The sequence below is a fragment of the Uranotaenia lowii genome, chromosome 2, assembly GCF_029784155.1.
Source record: "Uranotaenia lowii strain MFRU-FL chromosome 2, ASM2978415v1, whole genome shotgun sequence".
In the NCBI taxonomy this organism is placed as follows: Eukaryota; Metazoa; Arthropoda; class Insecta; order Diptera; family Culicidae; genus Uranotaenia; species Uranotaenia lowii.
The window spans coordinates 255733781-255761294 of record NC_073692.1 but is presented as its reverse complement, the minus strand read 5'-3'; the positions used below and the strand labels follow the sequence as shown (position 1 = coordinate 255761294).

Genomic DNA, 27514 nt, shown 5'->3' with positions numbered 1-27514 from the left:
TGTGCCCAATCCATCTCCACTTACGTTCCGAATCTCGATTTCTAGCGCCTTTTGATGACACCGGCGATGTAGTTCCTCATTCGAGATCCAGTTGCCAGGCCACCAAGCGCGGATGATATTCCGCAGGCAGCGGTTTACAAATACTTGCAGTTTTCGCGTCGTTACCGCATATGTGCACCAAGTTTCGCACCCGTACAGCAATACGGATTTGACGTTTGAGTTGAAGATTCGGATTTTTGTTCGTAGAGAGATCTGGCGTGACCGCCAGATGTTTCCGGAGACTCGCAAACGCAAATCGGGCCTTTCTGATCCGTGTTTCGATGTCTTTTCTGGTACCACCATCAGGCGTAATCTGGCTACCAAGATACTGGAAGCACTCCACTTTCTCAACTTGTTTCCCAGCTATCATGAAACTGGAGGGATTTCCTGTGTTGATCTCCATCGACTTGGTCTGTGCTTTGCTACGCCTTTATAAAATTATGATTACATATTATTTATATTTTTTACTAATTTTCTGAAACTTGATATCTTAATTTGTTTCCAAGATTTGAAATTTCAAATCTCATTTTATAAGCTTCATAAGTTCTACAATTAATTAATTAATTAATATAAATTCCCCACCTTCTCCCCCTTCCAATGCGGGAAGGGTTCACGAAGTATACAACAGAAATACTTGAGTATCTGAAAAATGTCACATGCAGCATTTGGCTCCATTTGTTTGATAAGAGTTTTCGAGCTATCTAATATATAAAGATGAGTTGGACTAGGGTAGGTGTACCCTCCTCCGTCGTATCCCTCTGATTCGTCGCAATTCAAGAATGCATGTTTTAGAGCCGATAAATCACTTTCCACTTTAATTGGCTACTTCACATGATAAACTTAAGCTTGTGAATTTATTTTCTATCACAAATTTGTCACTTTTAAAACAATTTCTTAATTTATTTGATATTGAAATCGCGAAGTGAATTAAATTATTGACGCACTCCGCCATATTGTAAAACGAACTTAGTGATCCCCCCCACGTGATTCTTTGTTTTATCACTTCCTGTCAATGCATATAACGATCAAAATCATAAAATTCGACAGAAAAGTGTTGAAATAAAATTAGAAAAATGATTTCAAACTAATCTGAACTATATAAATTTGCCAATATTCGATTGAAATCGAACCGCTCGGGCCCCATCATTCGTCGTAATTTTACGACAGGAATAGGAAACCGTTTTGCAAGAATTGGAATTAGACCGGTTCATTTTTACTATTTTTTGCTGAACACAGCCGGACTTATAGAGAATGAACATAATGGATTTCCAAGTAATCACAACACAATACAGTAGTTTTGTTTATTTTGAAGCTAGGAACTTGATGCGCTGGGAGCAGGGCCGGATTAAGCCATCGGGGGGCCCGGGGCAATTTTTCTCGGGGGGCCCCTATAATTCGATTTTTTTTTAAATGCTACCCAGAAAATACAAAAGCTTTTAAACGTGTTAAAAAACTGGAGATGAGTTCAGTATACTATCTTCAAATAGACATGTTGTCTGCGTAGAAAATAGTTTCCAGTATCTTCAAATAAAAATTGTTAATCAATCACGTGCAAACATTGCGGAAGAGTTTAAAAATTTCTTAGAAATGAAAATTCTAATTTAAGCTGCAAAATGCTAAATTTAATTGTTTTTTCTTTAAACCCTTATCACCAACTAAAATTCTCTAATTTAAAAAAAATGGCCGGATAGATATTTTAATTGATTTTCATATAATCATTGATCGTTTGGTTTGTGCTAATTCGAGAAATATTTACCTAGTGACAATTAGGAAGCATCATGAAGATTTGAAACATAGAAAACAAAAGTTAAAAAAAAATAAACTAAATATCTAAATCCATATTCCATAGAGATACAGATATAAGAGTTTAAGAATTCAAAACTTAAAATCACGTTATATTCAGAACCAAAATTCAATCTAAATTCCCAAATCTAAATCATAATTTCAAATCAAGTTTTTAGAAAAAAAATGAATTAAATTTAAAAAAAAGAGATACAAAGTTACAATCAGAGCAATAGCAGAAATTGCACCAAATGTGAATTTCAATTTTATGTCTTTGAAACACAAAAAAAATCTTTTCCTGAGATGTTTTTTGAATATGATTCTCATCAGATAAAATATTTTTTTATCAAATTGTTATCCTAAACGTGACGAAAGTTTCATTCGATGCCCTCAAAGCCAAACACTCAGAGGAAATCTTATTATAAATTTCATAAGATACATCTTATGAACCACTTTTTTGCGTCCAAACTAATTTTTCATAAGAGTCTTATGAAATTCTTTCAATTTTCATACGATGTTCTTATGAAAAATAGAAGAAACGGCATTGTGAAAAAATGATGAACACATAAATTCATAGCATCAGTTTTTTTTTCATCATCTAACAGTACGAAGCAATCGCCAGTTCATAGTTATTATAGTTTTCCCTCAATGTTAAATGTTATTGTTATCTCCGGAATGGTAAGTTCGATTTGCTGTTTTTGGTGTGAACGTTGAATATATTAGTAAACAAAAATACATTATTTGTTTACTTTTCAGCAAGCTGATCGGTAAAAAACGAAAGGTCGAAGATTAAGATGCGGCAAAAAAAACCTTGATGGAGCCGTCTGTTGATGCGCTGCTGATGGTGACAATGAAGGATTTAATTTTAAACGAATTTGGAAAACAATAAAGAGCATGTTTTCAGCATGAAATATCGAGAATTTTTCTTATTAGAAAGTGATTTACTGTTTCCATAAGAATCTCTTATGAAAAGCAACAACCTCTCATTGAAGAAGGCGTTCATCTTCAGAATTCATTCGCGTCATAAGACAATCTTATGAATTTCATTAATTTTTCTTATGGCGCCACTTCATAAGAGAATCTTATGGCATACATAATAGTATTTTTATGAGTGAAGGGGTATAAGTGCAAAAATGATCGATTGAAAAAAAATTGAGAATAAAGATTAAATGTTTAAAACATAGAATCAGTTATCATTGAAAAAAATCAGATACGGAATCCAAATGAGTTTAGTGCTATAAACTAAGGTTGACAGATGGCCCGGTTTTATCCGGGTTTGTCCGGATATTTAACACAAAATTTTACAAAAGTCCGGTCCGGGCCGATTATCCGGATTACATTGAAAAAAGCCCGGATTTTGCCTGGATTGATTCACATTGTTTGCCAAAACAAACAGAGAAAATCATATTGTGTTGTTCTGTTCCAAAACGGAACTTTTTGAGCAAGTTTTATAAAATTTATAATGAAAAGTTTTTTTTGAAAGCTTAAAATACGATTTAGAAATTGCTGATGAGAAAAAAATCAAGTTTTTTTCTCGATTTGTATTAATTATTTCCTGGGATTTGATCTATTTTGCCCAGATATTGCCCGGATTTTTAGTCTACATTTTGGTATCAAATGCCCGGATTTTGCCAGGTTTTTAAAGTCTGCTTCATTTAATATTGGAACACAAACAATTGCGTGTAGTTCAGTCATTTATTAACGAATTCATAATTTGTTTTTCATACAAATGAAGCATTTTCTTTACTCTTTCATAAAAAAAAATTAAAAAATTGTTCATTGCTGTTTCGAAGAAATTCTCGTACTTTTGCCGTAATACGGCACATTAGGCGGCGCACACCCTTTTCGTCCACCGTTTTGGCTATTTGATTCCACCAGTTCTTCATTTGAGTCATGTTCCTAACAAGTTTTCCCTTTGCCTTAAGCCTCCGCTTCGTGATTGCCCAGTATTTCTCTATCGGCCGGAACTGGGGGCAGTTTGGGGGGTTGAGGTCCTTCGGTATTACGCTGACCCCGTTCGTTGCGTACCATTCCATAACCGTTTTGCTGTAATGGCAGCTTGTGAGGTCCGGCCAAAACATTACTGGACGGTCGTGGGCACGAATAAACGGCAGAATCCGTTTCTGTAGGCACTCTTTTTTGTAGACTTCTGATGTCATTGTCTTGTCAGTGAGAAAGACTTTGGTTTTCTGTCCACAACTGCATATCCCCTGCCAAATCATGTACTTGCGGGCGAATTTATCCGCAAACACGAACTTAAATTTTGCAGGTACATCCCCCCGAGCCGTCGCCAAATAAAATTTTTGACCTGGGATTTGCCCAAAGTCCGCCTTCCATAGGTTTCATCGTCCATCAGAATACATCCGTCGAACTTGGTCAGCACTTGGTCGTACAGCTTTCGAGCACGGATTCTGGCCACATTGTTCTGCTTCAGCGTCCGATTTGGCTGTTTGCTGGCTCGGAATGACCTTATTCCTTCCCGGAGACGAATTCGTCGCACCGTACTGTGAGCGGCCTGGAACTTATTGGCCAAATCGCGGTCTGAAAGATTGGGATTCCTCTTGACGGCCTTGATGACTTTCCCACGCAGTTTCCGGTCGACAGTTCCACTCCGACGCTTCGAATGCGGCTTCCGAGCCGTCGTCAATGTTTCCTTGTACTGCTTGATAACACGCCATACGGTATTTCTGGGCATTTTAAGCTGTTTAGATAGCTTCGATGCCGACAACAATGGATTTTCAAGAAAACTGTGCACAATTTGATCTCTCCGTTCGGCTTCCATGGCGGTTGTTTACAAAATGCTATCGTTTGGTGTTATGACATAAATACATGGTGAAAGGTAATGAATTTCCCGACACGTGGGTGAAAAAAGTTTCCAAATCCGTCCACTAGCAGCGCCACAATGAGCAAAAGAATTTGTTCCAATATTAAATGAAGCAGACTTTAGTCTGGATTTGTTCGGCCCGGGTACGTGATGAAAAAATTCTGGCAGCCTTACTCTAAATAAATATCCTGAATTCTCAAAATTCAGAAAAATGATGAAACTGAACTTCAGAAACTGAAGAAACAACACAAGACTTGAAAATCCCAATGAATTGAATCTGGAAAAAGATCATAGAAATATTCATATTAAGAAAATCACTCAATCGTTTTTATAATTTGAGAATGATCATTTAGAAAATGATCTGCTGAATTAAGGATATTCACTTCAGTAGATGATAAAATTTTGGTTAAATCAGTTGAAAATATTCCAGTACAAAATTTCAAGTCTAAGACAGAAATTGGTATGGAAATTCAAACCCTGTACTGTCGATTGGTCTAATTTAAGCAACTACAGTTTTTTTTAAGATTTTACTTTCAAAAATATGGAGGGAAAAGGGTTAAGAATTTATAAACCAATGAAAATTTCAATAATAATGATTGAAAGGTGAATAGTTATTATAATACGCGGTAATCACCCGGATACTGACCGGGTAAAATTCTGAAATGTTTATCATAAAGCGAAATTAGCTGCTATTTAAAAGCAGAAAACCATAACTTGGAAACTTAACGTAACAAGAAACCTTATTTTTGTGCAAGACGTTTGAATGTAATGAAAATGAGGAGATGTTTTTTTTTTAATTTCACCTGTTCTGTACAGAACATCGTAACTGATACGTTTCGATAAAAAATTAAATTTTGAGGTGCTTTGCCTCATATTCTTCTTAATTTTTTTTCGAATTCGGTTTTATCCAGAAAGTTTTGATATTCTCAGCTCGCAAAATGTGGGAGAGCTTCTTCACTGCTTACTCTAGGGGGTTAAGTTAAAATAAGGGAACTTTTTAAGACAAAAACTAATCTAGATATTTTTTCACGTGGGCCCTTTAGTTTGTATATTTCAAGTTTTCATTTCGATATTCGAGTTTTGATTTCTTTTCATGGATTTGTAGTAGTATGATTAAAGTAATGTTAAAACTTTTTTTTCCCTCGGGGGGCCCCCCTGAGCCGGGGGGGCCGGGGCAATTGCCCCTTTTGCCCCCCCTTTAATCCGGCCTTGGCTGGGAGATAAGTGCAAAAAGTCTATTTATATTAATAAATTACTTGAATGTATTCAGCATTGCTTATGATGCATGGTTTCAAATTAACAAAGAATTGATGGATTTTTTAGCTTAGTGGTTGGTGTTTTACAAAATATTTACTAACAGTATCGTGCATTATTAAATAGACGTTTGGGTTCACGCAAGAATATCTCCAACTTTCACATTTCTAACATTCAACTCCAATGACATTGTTTCTTCAAAATTATTTCATATTTTATGATTTAATTATTTGATTTGATCTATTATCTGATTCCACTAAACCTTTCTTAAGTGTTTGAAACATGAGATACATCAATTGTTTAAAAATTAGACTTTTTAAACTTTTTGCATTCAAACTGTAATATCTCACATACGACCAAACGCTTTGCTCTACAGAATGGTCTGCAGTTTACAAAAATTCTCTAAATTGGGATCAACTCGAGGAAAAATTTCAATTCCTGGACCGAAAACCTCGATTTATTTTTATTGAATCTTTACGATGCATAGAAAAACGATGCAAAAAATTCCCGTTGTAGGTCAAAATGACAAGAGAATTTGGATGAATAGATCATTTAAACTTTGAAATAAGAGTTCATGAGTCTCTGGTTTGGATCTAAATACAAGTTTGGATAAAAAATCGGTAGATATGATTTTTTGTACATATAATCGTTCAAAATTCAACAAAATCAAACCCGCTTATATTCTGATTTCTACCATATAAGTTTTAATACTTGACTCATATTTGCTGCATTTTTATAAATTCTCAGTGAATTTTCAACAAAAGATGTTTTGTCGTTTTTGACATATTACAATTTGAATGAAAAAAGTCAAAAAGTTTAATTTCAGTGGGATTACTCTACGTCATTTCCCAAAAATTTGAACCCAAACAACAAAATGTTAGAATAACGAAGCGTCAATTTCCGAAAAAAAAACACTTTTGAAAAAATTTTTATCGCTCGCAAAAATACTTGAATAGATGAGCTGAACCAGTCTAATGCGCATTACTCGCATTAACGTGGCTTCGCTTTGTGTCGATATCCTTCGCCAGGGTTCCCACATGCATAAGAATACACATGTTGACAAAACGCAAGTGTTATTCTGCCTCTCTTCAAATGTCTTACTATTCAGTCTCATTGCGTAGAAAAACATATAGTACTATTACAAATGTTGATGTTCTTTAAATATCTGCAGTTACTGTGTAAGTTTGTGCCATTTAATTTGTGAAAAATGTCTGTTTGAATGTTATAAAATCTTATTTTACAGACAAATCTTGGATCATGGCAGCTCTGTCCGTTGGAGAGTGTGTTGGTACGAAATACATTTACAAGGTGGATTCAATTTGTAAGGTGTAATATTGTGCTGCCTGCAATTGCCTTAGGCAAGCAATGGTACCTAGATGCAAAAACGCTACCTTGGGATTTCTTGGCAAGTCAATTTTATTGCGACTTAGATCTCATTTGAACTTTGCAGTTATCCTGCGCGGTCGATCCGTGCGAAGTAAATAATCGCATTTATATGATCCGCAACCGCAAAATTTCAAATCTATACCTCATGAGGGAGGAATAGTTTGAGACAATTTCGGTATAATTGAATAAAGGTATAATATTTTGCTGCCTGCAGATGCATTAGCCACACAATGGTAGATCTTTTTACAATAAAGCTATCCTAGTTTCATAGCTTATTGCGACTGGTTACTCGAGAGAACTTCTGCTGTTATCCTGCGCGGTTGATCCGTTCGATGTAAGCTGATGCCAATTGCGTGAACCGCAACCGCAAAGTTTTAAATGTATTTCTGAAGAGGGTGGAATAAATTGAGACAATTTCGGTCTCCTTGTACGACGGAATTAGGAACCTGGTACGACAATGAAGGAACTTGAATGAGGAAAATAAATCATAAATTGACTCAAAAGTACGTAATGGATTGATCTATTTCCTTCATAGTTTCATAAAACAGTATTCGAAATATAGTTCAATGAATAAATATCAGTTTCAAATCAACATGGAAGGCAATTCTATTGAATTGATGAAAAAAGCTTCCTTAAGCCGTTGTCTTAGGTACATTTACCCTATATATGTTTGTTTGTTTGTATGCACCTTATACAAATCCACACCGCTTAACCGATCAGCCTGAAATTTGGTACAGAGATGTAGTTGAACCAGGGTAAGGTTTTAGTAATAGTTCTGAGCCCCTCCCACTTAAGAAAAGGGACCCTCCCATACAACTTTCGGTTTTATTGACACGAATCAAAAGTCATGGCACCCATTTTGTCATCCGAATTTTTTTCCTTTGGCGGGGTTATTTTCACCATCACCATGGGCCGGGCATTAGAAACGACCATCCAGAGTTCACGTGTACTGAAAGCAAATCAAAGCTTGCTAAGCATTAAATATTTGAATGGGGAAATTTTGGCGGGTGTTTTTATTCTTTCTTCTGTTCGAATCACGCGGTACTGGTACGAGATATTCAGATGCAATAATCAGCCAACATTTTGGATTGCCTGTTAGTAATATTTTGACTAGAATTGTAGAACTATTCAAAGTGCTCCGTACCGCCCTTGGGGGCGGCTTTGAGAGTCTTCAATCATATATAGTGAACAGTGAATTAACTTTTTTAGCTGAATATCTATTTGGACTGAGTTCTGAAAACTAATCAAACGATTTTCATAAATTCTAGCTTTTTAGAACCAACCATTTTGATATTCCTGGAGTTTCCATAGAAAAAGAAAAGTTACGATTTCAACGCATTGATAACCATCGGGGAAATCAATCGGGAGATTAGAAAATTTATTAGATAACTAAATCAGAGAGTTTTGAGTTTTTTACAATTCAAATTCATCGGCCAATCTATAACATTTGAGTCATTATTCGTCATCAAGGTTTTCAATTCTACCATCCAATTCTAATAACCAAAACAGAATGGAAAGACTGACTGGAGTTTTTTCACCTTTTTAATTCTTGATTCATAGGTTTTGTGCAATGAAAAATAATAAAATTTTGTTGCATACAAGCTTCCGTGCAATTTATTCCTATTTATTTGTTTTTGGCATTATGTTTTATTATGCCCCCCCCCCCCCCCCTTCTCGCGATGTTCCAGCTCCGAGTGACAAAAGAAGGATTTAAAATTTGCTGCGGACTAATTGTGTCCAAGAAAAGAAAAATTTAAATAGAACTCAAATACAACCTTTATCATAATATTATAAAATGGGCGATATCGAGATGATTTGTTTTCGATTACTTAAAAAACTATTAGTAGGAATTTCAACATTCAAGAAAAACTTATCATTAAACAGTGTGAAATAAAATAGCGAAAAAAAAACACACATAGAATTGGAAACATGCAAAGTGAGCCTCCGAGGTTCGGAAGTTTATTTTTATAGAAGTTTCTAAGTAAATAAAACTCAAATATACCACTTAACAGGGGGATCATCCATGTTGAAAAGCGGGATTTTCATTAGATGCGGGATAGGAAAGATAAAAAAAAACAGTTTTCTCATTTAAAAACAAAAAAATATATTGTCATATCTATTGAAGTGTCCTAAAAATGGTGGATAAATAATGTTTTTCGTGATAGAATTAATAGCATACAAGGAAAATTATTTAAAATATCTTTTAAAGAAAACCTCATAACTATAAGTCTTTCAATAATATGAAATCGATAAATACAGTAGATAATCTCAATCAAAACTTAAAAAAAATATAACTTACAAAAATGAATATAAAGCTTTCGAAATTTCAAAAAGTCAAACGACTCATTTTGATTTATATTTTGATGAACCCGAGCAAGGCCGGGTAAAATCAGCTAGTGTCAAATAAAATATGAATATGCTTACCTCTTTCTTCCCGCGAATCGTCCATACGCATAATACAACCTATCTTATAAAATATGGTTCCATTGCTTCATATGTTTTCGATTTATGCCAAAAAACGTATGCCCCTTCTGTCCGTCCCATCCTCCACAGCCGGAATGAAGTCGGGGTCTTTAATAATCATATCAGTGATATCCATTTATTCCGTACCAAAAAAAAAAAATAATCACATTGATTGAAAAATTAAAAAAATATATGAAAACCCTTGCTTTCCTACCCTCTTCGTACTGCAAGGATCTATAACAATCGTAAAAACATGTCTCTGGCGAGACATAACGTTGATCTGTACAACCCTCAAAGTACTCTGCAAAGTGATTCTGAACAGGATCCAGGAGAAAATAGACGCTACACTCCGACGGCAACAAGCTGGATTCCGATCTCGACGATCATGTGTGGACCACATCACAACGCTACAATCATACTGGAACAAATCAACGAATTCCAGGACTCTCTTCTGCTGGTGTTCGTTGATTTCGAAAAAGCATTCGACCGACTTAACCATGAAAACATCTGGGCGGCTCTAAGGCGACGAGGGGTCCCAGAGAAACTAGTCCATCTCATCGAAGCACAGTATGAGGCATTTTCGTGCAAGGTCTTGCACGACGGTGTCTTGTCCGAACCAATCCCGGTAACTGCTGGAGTGAGACAAGGATGTATTTTATCACCGCTACTTTTTCTAATCGTAATGGATGAGATTCTGATTGGATCGATTGACTGTGCACCGAACCGAGGATTGCCGTGGAATCCTTCAACAATGGAGCAACTGAACGACCTTGACCTGGCTGACGATATTGTTTTGCTCGCCCAAACACAACCAGATATGCAGAGCAAACTCGACGACCTCACCGAAAGTTCCAAGGCAGCAGGTCTCAAAGTCAATGTCGGAAAGACCAAGTCGATGGAGATCACAGGAAATCCCTCCGGTTTCATGGTAGCTGGGCAACAAGTTGAGACAGTGGAGTGCTTCCAGTATCTTGGTAGCCAGATTACGCCTGATGGTGGTACCAGAAAAGACATCGAAACACGGATCAGAAAGGCCCGATTTGCGTTTGCGAGTCTCCGGAAACATCTGGCGGTCACGCCAGATCTCTCTACGAACAAAAATCCGAATCTTCAACTCAAACGTCAAATCCGTATTGCTGTACGGGTGCGAAACTTGGTGCACATATGCGGTAACGACGCGAAAACTGCAAGTATTTGTAAACCGCTGCCTGCGGAATATCATCCGCGCTTGGTGGCCTGGCAACTGGATCTCGAATGAGGAACTACATCGCCGGTGTCATCAAAAGGCGCTAGAAATCGAGATTCGGAACGTAAGTGGAGATGGATTGGGCACACGCTGCGAAGAGATGAAAACGAGATTTGCAGAGAGGCGCTAGATTGGAATCCAGAAGGTCATCGAAGAAGAGGCAGACCCAGAAATTCGTGGCGGCGAAGCCTAGCCGCTGAAATCCGAACTGTCGACGAGAATCTTGACTGGGACCAGGTGAAGACGCTGGCTCCGGATCGTCAACAGTGGAGGTCTTTTACCACGGCCCTATGCACCGGAGGATCGGCGCGGGATCATTAAGTAAGTAAGTAGTACTGCTCCCCCCTGGAAGAAGAGAGGTGGCTGAAATATCTGCCAAGATTCACGCAAATCGGTTCAGTAGTTTTCGAGTGTAGGGGGAAGTCGTCTACTACCGGACACTTAGGGCTGTCCCAACGGTAGATGCAAAACGCGGTTTTCGACCACGCTAAAACAATCCGGCTGGCACCGGTGGCGTAAATTGCTGTTTTACAGGGTGGCCACAGAACCGGGAAAACCGGGAAAAAACCGGGAATTGAAAATCGAACCGGGAAAACCGGGAAAAAACCGGGAATTCAGACCCAAAACCGGGAAAATTAACAAAAGGAAACCGAAATTCAGTTGTTCAGTTCTAAGATCAGGGATTCAACCAAAAATTCAAAATTCTATGTCCAAGTCAGAATTCAACAGTTCAAAAATGTGTAAGAAGAATATCATGAGTTTGGAAATTTTTAAGCTACTCTCTGAATTGTCTTAAACTACCTCTAAATTGAAAAAAAAACTCACGAATTTTACCGGACCCTAGAATTTAAAACTGCCTCGAAAAATGAGATGAAAAATTAAAAAAGTCTCTTAAAATTTGTTCAAGTATTGCATCATTACAATTATTAAAAAATCTACCAATCATATAAAGCAAGCAAATTAAAGTTAAATTTCGAATCTAGAACTCTTTGTTGCAAATTTGGAAATGTAAAAAGATACTTATATTATTATTTTCCAGTGATAGTGTTAGATTTAATAGTTAAACACAAGACAATCATCTTTTTGCACGACACGGTGTTTTTTTTCGTAGCCTTATAATAATAAATTCTATAATAATAGCTGAAACCATCTCCTACCAAACGCACTGTTTAGAAAATTAACTTTTTTCAATCACTGGTCATAATTTATCCAGAAAAATTCAAATTACATTTTTTAAAGCTTGAATATTTTAAGATTCCTTTGAAAATTTACGAAAATTTTGAATGAACTGATCTCTAACCTGATCCGTAACAAAAATTGAAATAAAATTTAGAAAAATCCAGTGAAAATTTTTCCTTTTTCATGAGGGTGTGTTTATGTCGATAGACGACAATATATAAATTCTTCAAATATCTTAAAATGATTCAACATTGCATGGTACTTTCCTTAAAATATACATGTATTTGTATTTTGAGTGCAGCATTTAAGAAAAAAATCCTTGAATTCGAATGTTAAAAAAGACCCGTGTTCAAATAACAAAATTATTGCAATAATATTGATTACTTTTAGTTTATTTCTTTTCGATAGCACAAGTCAACCAAATTTACGTTCTTCCGTTTGCCAGCAAATTTGACTAATTTTAGGGCGACATTTCCAAATTTGCAGTTTGGTTTTTTTCTGCTAGCTCTAGTTTTCGAGATTTAAGAGTTAACTAAAGAAATTTTTAAGCAACATTTTATAACTTTTGAAAGATACTTAAATCGTAGGTTTCGAATGGATGATCAACTTTTACCAAGATCGCGAATAGTTGACACTTTTGAGAAATTTGAGGCGTTCTTTAAGTTTGTTTTTCACAGTCTGGTAAAATATGAGAATTTAAGGATATTTTGAAATATTTTTTAATAAAAATGAATCAATTTTTTTAAAGCATAAGTCAAAAAATATTTGAAGTTCTCAACAAAATTCTAAATAAAAATAAAATCCTTGATATCGAAAGCTTATAAATGTTCTTCAATGATGTCACAAATAGATACATTTTTTCTATTGCATTTTCATAACTTGAGGTTTTTTAAAGCATTGATAATATCTTAATCCTCTAACAAATGACGGATATTAAATAAATTAGAAATCTGTTTTTGTTTTTATAAAGGCTTGCCGGTTCATTTGTTGTCAATGATTTATTTAACTCAAAACTTAGTAATTTATAAATTTCAAAACCTAATATCACCAGAACTAGATTTGACAGAATCTGACAAATAATTCGAATTAAGGACGGCTTTACAGATTTAAAAACATGTACATAACATGTTTTTATTGTAATCTGTTTATGAAGTGTATGAAAATTTTATGTTTACTGTTGATTCTCTTTGATTTTTCAAACCTTTTTTTCCGCTTTTCAACGTGTTTTTTGCATAAATCCTTAATGTTAGTCTTAGCTTAGCATATGTTTGAGAAACTTATAAGATTTGTTTTCCTGATAAGGGGTTGTTTCCAAGCAAAGATTACGAAATACGATATAACTTTATTAGTAATCGGAACAGTTATCTAATTTTCATAATTTTACCCCGAGAAATTGACTGAAAATAAAAAAAATATGTTGAACAATTAACTGTTACTTTTTTCATTTTAATCTAATCCACATTTTTCTGCATAACAAAGCTAATCCTCTACTGAATGAAAAATGAAAATCTTGAGAATTTATTTTTATGGAAATATTTTTTAATTGTTAAAATAAAGTACGAAATGAGTTTTTTTTTAAATTATAAATATAGTTTGCTATGTTTTACAGTACTAAATCATGCTAAAAATATTTATAAAAAAAAGTTCGAAACCAAATTTTCAATCGTATGCAGTAGAGGATTCAGTCTTTTTTTTCACTTTTTATGGCTATTACAAAAAATTGCATTGTTTCTTTTAAAACTCTTTCAAAATTTTCAATTTTAATGTATCCTTAAACTAAAACTTGTAAAAAAACTGTAAAAAAAAACTATGAGTCCTGAATTTCAGTTTTTTTTAATAGTATAGGTAGTTCAAATTTATTGTCAATAAATTTAAACCAAAATTTTAAATTTCAATTTTACTACGCTTTGAAAATCAAAAATAAATGTTTCTTATTTTTATTAATTAACGATACTTTTGATTTTATTATAATAAATTTAGATATAATAATTTTGAATTCCTTTTGCACATTTTGTTACTTTCATTTCGAAACTGAAATTCCTTAGTTTAAAATTAATAAAAAAAACAATAGGTGAATTTGAAGTGAATAAATGTTTCAAATTTAGTCTATATCTTAAACTATGATATGCTGTTAAATAATCCTTGAAACTGATTAATAAAGACTTTGTGAGTTGTTGCCAATATTTTTTTATAACTTTTGAAGTTTGAATTCAAGATGCAAAAACAATGTTAAGTGAATGGTTTCTAATGACTTATTCATTGAAACAAGTTGCAAAAAGTTAATTTCTGCATCTTGTAAATAACCACATGTCAAAAACTTTGCCGAATTACTGAAAATTTGTGATGAAGTAGATCGTGGACTGAACTTTTGCAGACAAAAAAACAGTTTGTATTGAAAATTACCGCTTAATGTTTTCAGTGTCTAAAAGTTAACTTTTTAGCACTGAATTGCTTAAATTACAATTATAATAACGATCCAAAAATTAAAAAGTCCCGTTTAACACACCATTTATACATTTTTTGTAAACATGATTTAAAACCCCATAACGATTTTATGTAGGATGTTTTCCTATCATTTATATAAATGTGAAGAAAACCTTAAAATAGAATCCAATTCGTCTAAGTGTTCAATTATTTGAGTGTTTTGATACAACCAAATTAATGAAATATGTTGAAAATTTTGCTATATGCCGATGAAAATGGACAATCAAAGTCTGGAAAACCTTGAATTTTTGTCCGGGAAAACCGGGAAAAAACCGGGAATTTCAAAATGAAAAAGTTGTGGCCACCCTGGTTTTAGCACAGTTATCGATTTCAAAATTCCCAACAGTTATACGCCTTTGTTCCAAATTCATGCAAATTTGGAACAGGATTTCAAATTATACGACAGACCGATTTAGTTCACGGTGAGAAAATTTTAGCCAACAATGATTCCTTTCACACATGTTTGGGTAACATTGGGTGTGATAATAGTTTCTTTTTGAGATATTATTTGATTGTTTTTTTTTCGCTTCAACCAGCCTATACGTTACATAAATTGAGAAAAGATGTTAATAAAAACCATATCAAGTATAAATAATAGATGTCACATTATTCTCGATTTAATATAATTAAATAAAAAGCTTTTCATTTGGGCTCGACGGATTGTGAATCCAGTCAGCGTTCTAAAATTTGAAAAAAATAAACGTAAAGAAAATTTTAATACTTTTTCGATGAGGTAAAATAAATGTTTATTGTTTGTTCTATAATTTTTGTTTTATTTGAGATTTTTAGTTTCGTGTAGAGTGCTCGGAGTTTTCGTCAATATCAGCATATTTTTCTGTATCCATACATAAATTTACAAAGTGAAACAAGTTTTTGTCAAACAAAAATGTCGACAAATCAAAGGAGAATTTCCTTTGACTTTGGGATAAACATTTCTCATTTCCTTTATCAATGTCAGCAATAACTTGAAAAAAATATTGCTTTTCATTTCATTTTAACAAAACCTTATTCCATTGATTCAAAGCAATTTGATTGAAATAATTGAAGAATTGTTTCAATTGACCTTTTTTCCTCGTTGTGTAGTCATTTTTGCTTTTAAATTAAAGAAATCCTGGTAGAATAGTTGAAATCATTGTTCTGTCAAAAAGAATATTCGTAGAATTAATTTTAAGACAATTAACCGTAAAACCCAAAACTTATGCAATTTTTCTAATAAAATGGGTTTTTTCTTCTCAATTATTGAGTGTCTGCAATGAAAGTGTTTCCGTTTTAAATTTGCTCATACACTGGTGGGGAGTGGGTGTTTTTGCCGATTCTAAAATTTCAAGTTGTGCTAATACTGGTATACTTAAAACCAATATTTATGCCTGAACCGTTGCAGGTGCTCTTAAGGTTTTTAAGCAATAACTTCAAAAATAGATTTTTGTAAATATTGGTTCCTGTACTGATTTAAAGAGTATCAATATTATGATCACTTAACTATATTAGAAAAAAAATTGATGAACAACATATTCATGTGGTAAGAGAAATCATTTCATGTTTGTTTTTGCTCATTTCCAAAAGTGTTGTCTATGGCCGGACACTACGAATTACTTCACCAAAGTTGTCACCAATGGCACAAAAACGTAGCCAAATGACTGAAATCACTTGCGCAGGTCTTGTGAGTATGTATTTTCCAATACTGAACGTTCTATGAATCCAGTCATAAAAGTTTTTTTGACAAACCAGAATGAAACATTTGTTTCGAAAAAAGTAGAGAAAAATTGTCTATGACTGGACAGCAAAATCCTAACTTTCTCAGAAGACCAAAATAGTTTCGTTATTGAATCCTTATCTTCTGCTAACCATTTGAGGGTGCTATGGAGATGAAAAAATGAAAGTTTCAAGTAGAAATCATCTATAATTATTAATATTTTTTTGTCCGGTCATAGACAACAACTTGGTGTCCGGTAATAGACAAATCGCATTTTTTTTTTAATTTTCCTAATGTTTCGTTTGAACTTCCGTTTTATTATCTTATATCTACTGTAGTCGAAAGATAACCAATCAACGATGTCGTTCATGTGCAGTTCAAATTTTACAAGCCGACAAAACTGACCACAATACAAAAGCAAAGTTTAGGCGATCCTCTCCGTACTACTAGGCAAAAGCTTTAGATGCCTATCATTGGTTTACCTTTTCAGATTGGATTACCATAATTCTAACACCATATCAGGCTACAATTTACTTTATTTTCATAGCGTTAAAACATTATTAGGATATTATGTTTTCGAAAAATCCGTCCGGCCATAGGCGATGTCCGGCCATAGACTTTTTAAAGTTTTTATCAAAATTATTCACTCTGTTAATCGTTTTCAAATTATTGAAAAAAATATTGTTATGAGGTTTTGATTAAAAAAATTTGCAACAATTTTCCTTGAATGCTACTTCATCCTTTCACGAAAAACATTTTTTACATCCATCATTTTTAGGAAGCTTGAATAGATTTGGCTTTTTTTTTTCTTCAGAAGATGAAACTGTTTTTTTATCTTTCCTTTTCCCTATCTAATGAAAATCTCTGTTGGAGATTATCTCACTTTTCAAGATGGATAATCTTGTTGTACATCTTGTTGTATCTTGTTTAAATTTTATTTACTCAGAAATTTCTAAGAAAACTTCCGAACTTAGTTGAACCATGATAAAAACTTTCTTTGCATGTTTTCAATTGTATGTGTGTATTTTTTCGCTTTTTAACTTAAGATCATCTCTGAACCGAAGTCACCAATTCAATTTTTCTATTCTTGGACCCAAACCTCCCATTAATTATTTTGAAGAGTAATATATGTTAAAAACTAAGATATCGTTTGTTTGAATTCGCAGTACTAAACAGTTTTACAATCAATTTTCTCAAAATTGGATGGTTAAATCGACTACATTGGTCATAAAAAGTTAGAAATTGGCCAATAAAATTGAATTGTTTAAAACTCAAAACCTCAGATTTAATTATCTAATCAAATTTCTAATCTCCCGTTAAAATTTCTCGAAGACTCTTGAAGCTCTGAAATCGCAGCCTTGGCCTTATAACTCAGAAACTAATTAATTTTTCTTTCTCTATGAGGATTTCCAAAAATATGAAAATGGTTGGCTTTTAAAAGCTGAAATTTATGGAAATCGGTTTATCAGTTTTTCAGCACTCAGTCCGAATAGAAAAAGTGAATTCATTGTACAGTGTTTGTTTTTGTAGACCCTCAAAGCCCCCCAGCAGCGGTAAAGAGCACTTTGAAAGCCACTACAATTTTTGTCAATATGTTCCTAACAGGTTTGTAGTATTTGTCAATCCAACATGTAGGCTCATAATTGCATCCAAATATCTCGTACCGGGTACCACGTGCTTTAAACAGTAGAAGGAAAAAAAACATCCGCCAAAATTTCTCCTTTCAAGTTTTTAATGCTTAGCAAGCTTTGATTTGCTATCCAGTACACGTGAATATGGTTGCTTCTAACGCCCGGCCCATGGTGAAAATAACCCCGCCAAAGGAAACGAAAATTGCTTGACAAAATGGGTGCCATGACTTTTGGTTCGTGGGAATAAAAACAAAAGTTGTATGGGAGCCCCCCTCAAGTCGGAGCGGTTTGTAGGAGCACAAATAGATGAAAAGCTGAATTTCGTAGCTCATATCGACTACACTGTCAAGAAGATTGCCATGAAATATGGAATACTTGGTCGGATAAGCAGATATATGACTTTCTGATCAAAAATTATCTACGTTAAATCTGTTATTATGCCACACTTTGATTATTGCGCTACCATATTTCTTCTTGCATCAGATTCACAAACGAAAAGACTGCAGAGAATACAAAACAAGATAATGCGAGTAGTTACGATGCAATCGATATACTCCAAGTGCTCTTATGCTTGATATGCTGCAATGGTTGACAGCTAAGCAGAGAATTGCTTACAACAGTTTGATTTTCATACACAAAATGAAGAAAGAAATGTTACCATCTTATTTATTGGACGGTCTGCAGTGTGGTATCGATATACACAGATGCAATACAAGAAGAGCTCACGATTTTAGATTACCAAACACGAAAAAAGAGATGAAAAAACGTTCTGTTTTCTACAACGGACTGAAGATGTATATTAACCTGCCGCTGAACATCAAAGACAGTTCAAACTTAAATGTCTTTAAGAAATTGACAGTACAATACGTTAAACAGTCAATCTGAAACAATGGCATTTCCTTAAGAATAGGTTTAAGCAGTGTCTGCTCAGGCTTCGGACGCATCTCAGAGCAATACAAGAGCGGTGTATTTTTCTGCTCCGCTCTTTCAATGTTGTTGTGAGTGGAGCAAGAGTGGTTGATTGGAGCAGAGTGACGATACACACAGGGAGCATTTTTCGTCACTCACAAAACACTCAAAATTAAAATGAGTACTCTTTAAGTGCGTCTCCCAAAGAGCACTCTTGAAGTGTACACATAGTGCGTACAAGTAATAAATTGATGGTGTTGTTCGCTATGGTTCATCTTTTTGCTGTTTTTTTTTAAGATAATAACATCAAATCGAAATAAACCATACACTTTGGTTAAAAAATTGGCATTGATTAACAAACTTCTATTCGTAATAAACTATCCAGTCAAGGGGCAATCTCTTCACGATAAGGTCTAAATTTGCAACTTGCGAAGTTTATTGCGTGATGACCTGTTTCAATTTTATTTTTGTATATATACTGCTGTGTGCGTTGCAACACATCCAATTAAGAAATCCATTCAAAACAAATCTTGATGACAATCTTCCTTGAAATTAAACTTAAACTTCAAATAAATGTCTCCTTCCTCAAAAAGTTCAAATAACAATATTTCTTTTTTACTTTTTATTTTCTTTTTTTGAAAACCATGTCACCAAAACCAATATGGCATACCATCCATTTTGTCTTATTTTTAATGCACAAGTTGATTGCTTCGAACAAATAGCTTTTATTTTTTGTTTTTATACAGGAGCCTTCCATATATTGTTTTCATATTGAAGGAGTTTTTTTAATTACGAAATCTTTGTTTTGGATTTGGTTTATTTTAAAATCATAAAAATGACAACAACGATCTTGAATAAGGCACGTTTTTTCTCCTGAGTGTATTAAAATATCATAAAATAGGGAAAAACCGAGAAAAAAATAAATTTCAAATATATAAAGAAAAACCTTTTTGAGGTAATTTATTTTCGAATTACTGTGAGTTATAAGATCAAATGGATTGGATTTTTTTTTTCTTACATTTTTAAACGAAATTTCATTCATTCAAGTTATTTTTCTAAATTTCCGAGCGGTTAGCGTGGTAAGATGGTAATCGCTAGTCCACTGATGGTATGGGATTGATTCTCATCTCTATACTGGATGTAAAATTCTGTATTTTTATCGTTTTTAACTTTCTGGTAAATTTTCCATTTAGTGACTTTTGAAACTCTGTGTTATTTGTCGGTAAAACTAGAGGTATATTCGATCGATTTGATTCACAAAAGCTCTGTTTAAGATTATTTACAACTTTTTTTTTAAGGAAAAATTTTATCGTTGAGATTTTTTTTGATAATTTTTACTTAAATTGCATAACTACAGGGGCTAAGCAACATGACTTTCAGTACTTTTTCGGATGTAGTTTTTACACACTTCATTTTTTTCCTAAATTAGGACTTACTCATTTTGATATAATTCTTGTCAAAGATTTTACACAAATAACTGAGATAAGTTAACTTATTCGAAAAGAAAATATTGTACATACCACAACATTGTTCAACATTGTACATATGTATAAATTTTTTTTTAATCGAGAATGAAGATAACTATCGTTTTACTGTCTGTTATTTAAACAAAGTGTTTTATTCGAGTAAGAGTGAATTGTCTTGAATAAATTGTGTTGATAAAATCTCAGTTATTTGCGAAACAATTTTGACAAGAATTATATAATAAAATTACTTTGGGTCAGTCTTAGAAGATTTCTAAATTCAGGTTTTTTTGTTATTTGTGTAAAAACTGTAACCGAAAAAGTACTGAAAGACATAATGCTTAGCCCCTGTAATTATGCAATTTTATTGAAAACTTTCAAAACATTTCTTATACGATACAATTTTTCTTTTCAAATAGAGCGTTTCGGACGGGCCGGTCGAAAATTCTGACGCCTCTGTAGTAGTGATGAATCCTTTAAAATATTAGCCTGTTTTTAAAGCTTAATAACTTTAATATCCTAACTTCAAACGTATTACAGCCTTGGGATGAAATATTTGTCATAACTTAAGCTATTAGAAAAACTGTATTTAAAAGAAATCAGCCGGAGGGGATTTTCTACCCAAACAAAATGTATGCAAATCACATACAAACTTCAGGCTCGTTAAGCGATCCCTACCCGTGGTCCGATCTGGCCCAGACAGTGCCAGACGTTTTATGGAATTTCTAAGACATTTCACATCAAACAGTCATCAACATGTACGTAAAAGTTTGGTTTTGAAAATATGTTGCTCTGCTAAGACGCGCTTGCGTGCTGTGTTTTCGAAGCGCTGCCTAAAAGAATCCATTTGCGAGCGTCTGTTTTTGTTACGATAGGAAGGACGATTTCCTAAAACACACTTAACTTCCCTGAGTGTTTACACTAAGAGTACGCTCTACGAGCAACACTGGCGGAGCACTCATCACTCATGTGAGTGAGTGTCGAACATTTATTTTTCGGGAAGCATGAGCAGAGTGTGTGCGGTTTGCTGCTCACAAGATTGTGGGTTCCACACCTCTTTGTGAAGCTTTGCTCTTGCACTTATGAGCGGCACCTCAGGAGCCGTCCGAAGCCTGTGTCTGCTTTACAATTATCCTTAAGAGTTTAGTTTTCTTCGATTAAAATATTGTTTGAGTTTTTGCCGAGACATTGTAAAGTCAATGGTTTCGCAGTATTGATTGTAAGAGGCCTTCATGCGATTTATTGGCCCGTTTTTCGATAGTGATTAATGAAAAATAAATTTCGATTTTGGAGTTGCCGAGAAGGTGCACGAAACGATATCGTTTACAAATGAAACCATTGCATATTCGCGGCGTTCTTTTAGTGTTTGTATGTCAATGAGCATGCAGCGCGCTTTATATGATGGAAGTGATGTCCAACCTAATTTATGAAGGGCATATAGTAGAAATTGCTTTTGTACTGATTCTATTCTTTCTTCGTGTGAAATTGAATATGGGGACCAAACAACGCTGCAATATTCCAGTAAAGAACTTACATAGGCAATATATGGTGTTTTTATTGTGTATGGGTCTTGAAAATTAAAGCAAAAGCGCTTAATAAAGCCCAGCATGTTATTTGCTCTTTGGATGATAGTATTGTAATGGTCTGCGAAAGTAAGTTTAGAGTCTAAGATAATTCCTAAATCTCTGACTCGTTCACATTTTTCTACATTCTGATCTCCTAATGTGATTGTGATGTTTGGTGTTGTTCTTTTTCTGCTAAATGATATTAAATTGCATTTTTTTACATTGAGCTTCAGAAGGCTTTTTTGCACCACAAGTAGAAAATGTGAATTTCATTCTGGAATATGCTGATGTCTTCTTCATTTCTTATTTCCAAATAGAGCTTCATGTCGTCGGCATAAACGAGCATTTTGAGATTTTTGAGAATAAAGGAAATGTCGTTTACATAAAGAATGAAAAGTAGAGGTCCTAAATGAGATCCACGGTTGCTAGCGAACCGGGAAAACCGGGAAAACCGGGAAAAACTTTGAAATTTCATCATCTCACCGGGAAACCGGGAAAAAACCGGGAATTTCGGCACCTCACCGGGAAAATTGACATGTTCGAAACTTTTTCACAGAGTTTCAAAGATATTTTTAAAATTATTCCAAATTTTTTTTAAGAGTCTCGATATAGAATTATTTCATAAACGCTTATTCGTTCATTAGTAAACAATCGAAGTTTGAATCGCTTTTTTAACAAATTGCGGAAAATATGAGTTATCTCATTTTTTTCGCTCTCCGCAAGTGTGCTACACTTACAAGCATAACTCAAATGTTGTAAATTTAACAATGAAACAATTATAGACGTTTTTCAGCAGAGTTATACTTCTTTTTTATTGGTTTTCCAATGTTATTGTTGTTCTGTATTTCTTTTGAATTGGCCTGAGGAACGAAGCATTACATTGCAAGTGTTAAATTTTGAATTCATTCTACGTTAAGGTGTTGCTTAAAGTGTCCGAAATCTAAGGTCTTAACCCTGATCAAAAATAATATCCTACACTCAAACAATTAAAGCTCAGCCCTGTCTTATACACGATTTCTTGCATGAGCTTTCATTACGTCGTATGAAAAAAATGAGCAGTTGCAACTTCTTCCATTTAGAATATTTGTAGCCTGGACAACATATTCTATATGTAAAATACAAAATTTAAAGTTGTTTTGATAACTTTTTCAGCAGTTTTCTGTGAATTCTTAAGATGTTTCAAACGACGTAATGAAAGATCAGGCGAGATTTCTATATTTTCACGAACCTTTAGTTCAAATGACTATTACTAAAGTTATTCATTGTTCATTTAAGTTAAACATTTTTTTCAAAAACATGTCTTCGAATTTGTACCAACAAATGTAACTGCATTTGGAAAATAATGCTTTTATAGTATGTTTCGATGTCTTTTTAACAGATTTCTATACAAATTATACCTTTTTTTTCTAGAACTTTATAAAAATCTTGAAAATTATATTGGCTGTAAGTACTACATCATAGTTTCAAGATCAATCAATCGGACTTATTTTTGCAAAATTGATGAAATTGCGGAGCAAAACAACGAATAGATGCCCCGTTCGTTAGATTTGTTAAAAAAAATCATGAAAACCTGTCAATTGATACGAAAATACTACGTGTTAGAAGACGCCGAAGTGTTTGCCATGATTTCTAACCGGTTTACAAGTTTTGGGATACATTTATTAAAAATTTGAAGCCCTGTATATTGATTTTTTTTATTCACCATGATTTTATATGAAAACTAGTTGACCCGGTAAACTTCGTTTCACCTGTTACTCAATAAATCGTTAGAAAATGTTTCATCAACACATCTTTAATTTCTTCGTGCTCGGGAATCAGTTTTCATGAAAATCGTCTTCAAGTTGTTCGAGTTGTGTCCCATTTCTGGTTGGTTTTGTATGGGAGCCCCCCTTTCATAAAATGTGACATTCCCAAAACTAAAATACAAACCATCTCTGGCCCTCGGATACCTAATTTCACTTCATTCCGACCGTCCGTTTGTACGTGATGTTGTTACAAAGAACACGCCTCCATTTTTATATATAAGACGAGTATAATAAATATCGAGAAGACCATCATTTATAACCGGGAAAAAACCTGGGAAAAACCGGGAAAAACTTTGGAATTTCAAAACGAAAAATCGCTAGCAACCCTGGAGATCCTTGCGGAACTCCTGAAGTGACTTGAATAGGGAGCAATTTCTTTCCATTGAAATTTATTATTTGTTGGCGATTCGTTAGAGGTATGATTCAAGCCATTTCAGGAGTTTGGATTTTATTCCAATTTTTTGTCATTTGAAAAGAAGCCTTGGTATGTCTGAGATGAAATGCCTTACTAAAGTCTGTATAAAGAGCTTCCACATGGTTGCCATTATCCATTGCATTCAATGAAAAGTCTATAAATTCAATTAAATTAGTTGCGGTTGAACGGCCTTTGAAAAAGCCATGTTGCCTGTCAGTTATTCGGTTCTTAATTTGGGAAAATAATTTTTCGTTTATAATTGCTTCAAAAAGCCTGGGAATGCAAGAGATAATGGCTATTCCGCGATATACAAACTATACAATTTTTTTTAACAACTCCATACAAATTCTAGAAAAACTGAAATTGTGGCGCAGTGGCTCGAAAAACCACATTACTAGCCGGACTTGTTTTTGCAAAATTGTTGAAGTTGAACAATAATAGATGCTAATTTTGTTGCAAATTTATGAAAACCTGTTAATTTGATACCAAAAGACTACATGTTAAAATACGTCGAAAGATTTTTCTTGATTCCTTATTGGTTAACAAGTTTTGAGAAACAATTGTTAGAAATTTTACAATGATTTTTTTTATTCATCATGATTTTATATTAAAAAAAGAGTAAAATAAATACGGGAAAATCATCATTTTTAACCGGGAAAAACTTTGGAATTTCAAAACGAAAGCAGCAACCCTGTTTATGTGATTTTACCCAAAAATCCTGTAATGGTTTTATGTGATGCTTTTTTTTAATAAAAGTCATGTCAAATTGCGTCTTTTTTAAAAGTTATATTGACGCATACGGAAGGTGCACGACCACGAAGATTATAATCCTCTCCAAATAAAAATAGAATAGAATATTGACGTAAAAAAATCAATTTTGGAAGATTGTATGCAATTTGAAATTCTGTGACATCTGTAAAAATTTCTTAAAATTCTGTTTTCTGAGACACATATTCTGTGATAAAAATTTGCTCAAAATTCTGTGAAATTATAGATTTTTCTGTGATTCCGGCAACCTTGCTGGCAAGCCGTGATTAAAGGTTGCAGTGAGTTCGATGCTCACTATATTTTTTTTCGGGGTAAACTATTCAATTGGATAAAAATCTAAAAAAAAGTTTTTCTTATTTCGCTAGAATGTAGTGGCCATGCATCTTTTTGCTTGGGAGCTCAAGTCTCTCTACACTTTTTAGCGCATTTTCGGCACAGAGTTTTGCTAAATAGGCATTTGATTTTGGCAAACTGAATATAAAATACACGAAAATTAATAAAAAGGTCAATTTTTGTCTTGAAAAAATTATTAATAAAAAGACTAAACAAACGAACGTTTAACATAATCCGGTCATAATTACAGGGTGGCCACCCATCCGGGAAAAGCGGGAAAAAGACGGGATTTTTTTCGAAAAGTCGGGAATTTTGGGCTCAATGAAAGTCTTTTCAATGAATTTTAGTCGCAATAGGTCGAAACAAGTGGAAATTGACTGTTGATCACCAGTCTCTTTCCAATTGACTTCGACCGATTTCTACCAGGTCGAAACGAATCCTCCTGCCGAGCTGGATCGGTTTTGATTAGTTTGAACTTGCTTCATTGAACAACGACCTGACTAGTTTCGACCAAAACATTGGCTCATTGAACAACTACCAGTTGACAGAAACCATGTTGAAACCCGAGCAGACTTTGATGCCTAAATCGATAACAAACAGTAACCAAAATGAGCTATCTAGGCCAAAAGGATAGCACTTTTTTATGTCAAATTAAGTTTGAAAGCAGAATAATGCATAACTATGGTTTCAAATTTACTTTTATTGATAGCAAGCTGAGACCAACTTTGCATTAACAGCATAATTGAAGCAAAACTTGCTGTAGAACTTATACCGATAGCAAAATAAGCCATCATACAAAACTCAAAACTGGGACCAAAGTTATAGCAACATTTGCTGTACAATTTACCCAAAAATTACGCATCATCGAGTTATACATCATTTTGTGAACTCAAACCTGAAATCAAAATTTATGTAATGTGGTAAGAAATTTATTCATTACGGTTTAAACTCTCAAACTAACTACAGACCCCGTTTGATTTTGGCAACATCCGAGCATTCTGCTCTAAAATCCCAAATAATACAACAAAACAACATTTTCTCAAGTTATGTGAATATTTTTCTATTCTTTTTTTACATTTACTCTCGTAGAAAAATCTAAACCAAAAGATATGCTTTTTCGACTTGATTAGTTTAAACTTTTAAGGGACAAACATATCCCAAATTGTTTGAATGAAATGTTTTTCAATGATAACAAGAAATAACCGCATGGTAACTTAAGATTTCCTAAGTGAAGGCGAATATTAAACGAGGTTAACTAGAAATTTTGAATTGCGAAAAAAAGAAATCAAAAAAACGGAACGGTATTCACCAAAGAAAAATTTATCCCGAGAATAATAGTATGGTTGAATTATAGCAAATTTTGCTATAATTAAAACGACTATAATCGAAACAAAAAAAAAAATTTTTTGCTATCATGCCTTGAAAGTCAAATTTGCTCTAATTTTGCTTGACATAAGGTGGTACTCAGAAAAAATGAAAGCATATTTTGAGTACTTGGTTAGGAACATGATGCCACTTTTTGCTATAACTGAAACATGAACTATACCCCATGTTTTCAAAAGATTTGAGAGCATAATGATGTCAAATTTAACTATCGTTGGAAAATATGTGATTCCATATATTGGCATCACTGTGCTCTCCAAGCTCTCAAGAAACGAGGTGTAGTTAGGGTCTCAATTTTAGAAAAATTTGCTAACCAAGTATGAAAATGTGTACTTCCAAAACACTTATTGGAATTGAACTCTCAGAAATAAGTCTTCTACCTCCTGGAAACTTATAAATTGGATTCTTAACTAAATCGGCAATTAAGAAAGCAAAAGATTCTGGTCATGTTTCCGACAAAGATATCCTTGTATTCAGAAATAGCTATCGTTCGTCGTACTGTGGATTTTTGAATAAAATGGCTATACGATCTCCCTTGACTTATCGCATCGCTCGGTATTTATCGTGCGATAATTACGATGTGATTGCACACTATCCAGATATTGCCAAAAATCGTTTAGACCTGTGTCTAGAAGTACTTGTTGACAAGCAGCACTTAAATGGAGCTTGTGCCGATAAAATTAAGGACGAATTCGGACAATTATGTGCAATATCTTCAATGAAAACATCATTTTGGGATATCGAAGAAAAACACAACGATTGGACATTTTTTGGATGGAACTTATTGGCGAATCGAAAAAGGAGTTCTTCAATTTGACGACCTTATTGAAGAAAATTCTAATTTTGTTTCATGGTAACGCGACGATGGAAAGAAGATTTTCCATTAACGCGA

General features: G+C 33.8%; 1 protein-coding gene across 1 annotated transcript in view; it reads left to right on the top strand.

The window, feature by feature from the left end:
* The window catches only part of LOC129744746 (serine/threonine-protein phosphatase alpha-2 isoform), a 43443-nt gene that overhangs the window by 12248 nt on the left and 3681 nt on the right, over window positions 1–27514 (top strand). The window lies entirely within an intron of this gene.